This window comes from Balaenoptera borealis, assembly GCF_965194805.1.
Source record: "Balaenoptera borealis genome assembly, chromosome: 1".
Taxonomy (NCBI): Eukaryota; Metazoa; Chordata; class Mammalia; order Artiodactyla; family Balaenopteridae; genus Balaenoptera; species Balaenoptera borealis.
Window position 1 is genome coordinate 78,583,027 of NC_138860.1, and position 3,539 is coordinate 78,586,565.

Genomic DNA, 3,539 nt, shown 5'->3' on the forward strand with positions numbered 1-3,539 from the left:
TACCAGACCATTAGCTAAGAATGGAATAAACAGGGCTAAGGTTGATTGGGAAAATTCAGTGTGATGAATGTGGGAGAAGACAAGCAGACTCTATCTTCAAATATTTATTTGTATGTCTTATATATTTGTGCTTTATTCAGGTCTCTACTCACATGCTGTCTTCTCAGGTAAACCTTAAAAGCCCAGCCCATTAATGATAGTACCTCTATTACTCACAGTCCCCTTGTCCTGTATTATTTCATTAGAAATCACGTTTTAACATTATATTTTTATATTTATGTATTTATTTATAAGCTTTCTGTCTACCAAGAGAGAAGATAACCCTTTGCTTTGGCTGGATCTTCTAGTAAACAGAATCTGAGTTGGAGATAGGCGGGCAAAAGATTATTGTAGAGAAACACCTATGAAAGGAAAAGGGAGGAAGCAAGGTTGGGGAGGGTGAGTCATCAGATCATGGTTTATATTTGACAGTTTCTGCCAGCCCAGTGGGAAACACTGGAGAATTTAATGGTTATTAAAGGAATCCTACATTGGTGGAAATGGCTAGGCCACTGTACCACAGTGTGGGTTGGGAAGATCCCCACAAGAGTGTCACCCTGACTCACAAGTCCAGGGGGATCTGAAGGAGTTAACATTTTGAGGCTCTCAGCTATCCATACTCCTCAAATGCAGGTGACAAATCCTTTCCCGAAGGGGGAATCTGAGCAGTCTATCTCCGTGTCTGCCACAGTCCACCCCTTATATTGCATGGATCCATTTTCAATGTACATTCAGGCAGTAGCTCATCAAAGGTTCCATTCAGTCTCTCTTCTTGAAGGGAAACCTAGAAGATGGAGCCTAGTGGAAAAAAATTACAACCTTCATCGCTGCAGTTGGTCTTGGAGCCACAGCTGATACTAATCATTTCCTTCCTTAATTATCAATTCTAAGTTTCCCTTATCCTCAGCTATCACCTCTAACAGTCTTGGTGGCTTACTTTTGGTGTCACCAAACCTCCACACCTGAGATTTCTGAGTCCCTGGTAATCAAATCCTTCACAGGGAGGGGGTTGTTGACTTGTCCATTTATAATCACAACTGAACAAGGGATTACCAAGAAGTATCCAAGTGAATCATCAAGTTCCACACATCTTCTACCCTGTCCTCGTCATGTAAAAGCATTCCTACCTCTTCCTGCTGATCAGGGTTGATTAACCCTACCAGGATGACTCCTTTTCTTGCCTCCTAGTCTCTGGATGCAAAAAGACCAGGTGACAGTCATAGGTTGTAATTCAATGGCACCCTTGCTGTATCCTTTGCAGGATGTGCCCCTTTTGAGGACCAGGGCTTCCAACCCTGCTCAGCTCAGAATAAAACAGACACTTAAGCACAAATTCTCCCAAGGGGGTCACTGGGAAGGATGGTAAGTAGGGTTACTCTGCTTTAACTCCTTAGTCTTAGACTTATGCATTCTTCCTACTGGGGACACGGTACTGTATAGAAGTCTCTGATCCAGTGCATATGCTGCATTCTGGCGGAAAGTCCCTTGTCCTTGGAGAATGTTACTTCCGATCTGATACTCCAGCTATATCTGTGGCAAGCCATCTCAATGTTCTGTCAGGCTGCTTCTGAATTGTATGTGATACAATTAGGGGATCCCGCAGTCAGGGGCCCACTGCTGCACCTCCTTTGCTGTGAGGTAGGTCCAATTGTTGGATGCTGTGTAGAATGGATACAGGATGGTTGCAGGATTCCATGCTTGTGGATCTAGTACTCTGTAAATCACCTGGTAGCGGTGGAAGCTGAGGCCCTTCAGGCAGGAAAGCAAACCCTTAGCTGGAATAAGCTTCTATTTTTGTGAGAACAAAGTGCTCGCCCTTCCAGGATGTAAGACCCCGATATAATTAGCTTATTACTAAATAGCTGGTTTGTCTCTTTGAAAAATAATGCCATCCTGTGGGTTCATTGTTGGTCTCAGTTACTGGCAATTGGGTAATCAGAGGCGATCATAGTTACAGAAGGCTTGGTAAGTGGCAACACATGTTTTTGGACCTATACATAACCTCTACATCAGCCACAGTGGCAGATGTGCCCATCAAGCTAGGACTAGGGTTGCCACTGACAAAGGTTGGCTGATATCAACTAGCTGAGTCATTTTGTCTACTTGGTTGCTTAATGGTTGATGCTTTCTTGTGGGCATAAATGTGTGATGCAAAGATCTTCACACCTGGTGCCCATTCCTGTATGTCCATTGGCATGCCCCTATCCCAGACTTCCTTGTCTGTAGTCTTTTTCCTTTCAGGTACCTGGCCAACTAGTTAAACTATTTGCTATGCTCATGAGGCCATTTACATTCTAATGTTGGAATATTTCTCATTAAGCACAAAGTGAATGACTGGATGCACCATCCAAAGCTCCACTAACTGGGAAAACTTTTCTTTTTCACTGGCTATAAGGGCCACCCCTGAGTGATGCTATACAGTCATCCTGTATTTTTTACTTGCACCCACATATTGAGCCAACACATCCATAAACCAAGCTGAGGCTCCCGTCACCCCTCTTTTAGCTGGCTATACAGAACCCCCCCGCCATAACCATCAGAGTGAGTTGAGGGAGGGTGATGCTGATGCAACCATGGTGGATGACATTGGGATCTAGGTTACATGTTTTGGGAGCTTGCTTGTGCCTTCTGGTCCTGTTTCTGCTGAATCTCATAAGTACCATTGGATCTTACAATGGATTGTTACTGACTTTTTGACTTTGAGGATCAAACAGGATCCAGCTCCTAAAGGACATTTCTAGATGCATGGTCACTTGGTGTCCTGTTGTCAAACATTCTGTCTCTACTAGGGTCCAAGTATAATGTCAGGAGCTGATTTTCCAAAAATGTGTAATTCTCTGCTCTAGATGGTATGACCTTTCTCCAGAACCTCAGAGACCTGTGTTGTGATCCTTTTCCTGGAGTTTGCTGTAAACTTGCCGCTGCATTTTTCCTACCTCTGACATCTCCAACACAATAAGGTGTGCCAAATAGTATAGCCCAAGTGACAGCTGATTGTACCCCAACCTGGATCTGCAACAGAGCCTTTTCCTATTGTAGGCCCTGCTCAAAGTTGGAAGCTTCTCATGTAATGTGAGAGCCAGAACATTACACCCATGTGGGACTGTATTGCCTCCAGAACTCAAAGGGGCATAGCAGGCGTCGCTGCTTTCTACTTTGTGGTAAGGGATACAAGATATAGCAATTTGTTGTTTGCTTTGGAGGGGATGTCATGGCATACCTCTGACCAATGGACCTCTCAAACTGAAATGGCAAATTTCTCAGTATTCAGGATTTATTTGTCTCTCTCTGTAGTACATGTGTCTTACCAAGCCCTCAAGTGTGCTATCCATCTTGAACTCACCCTGCCTAATCAGCATATCATTGATGTGATGGGTGAGAGTGGTAGTCTGTAGAAATGGCTTATGGAGCCATTGGGAGAGAAGAACAGAACCTAGCCGTGAGCACTGAGGAATAACTTCTGCATTCACACTGCAGAATTGAGTCATGCAGGAAACTCC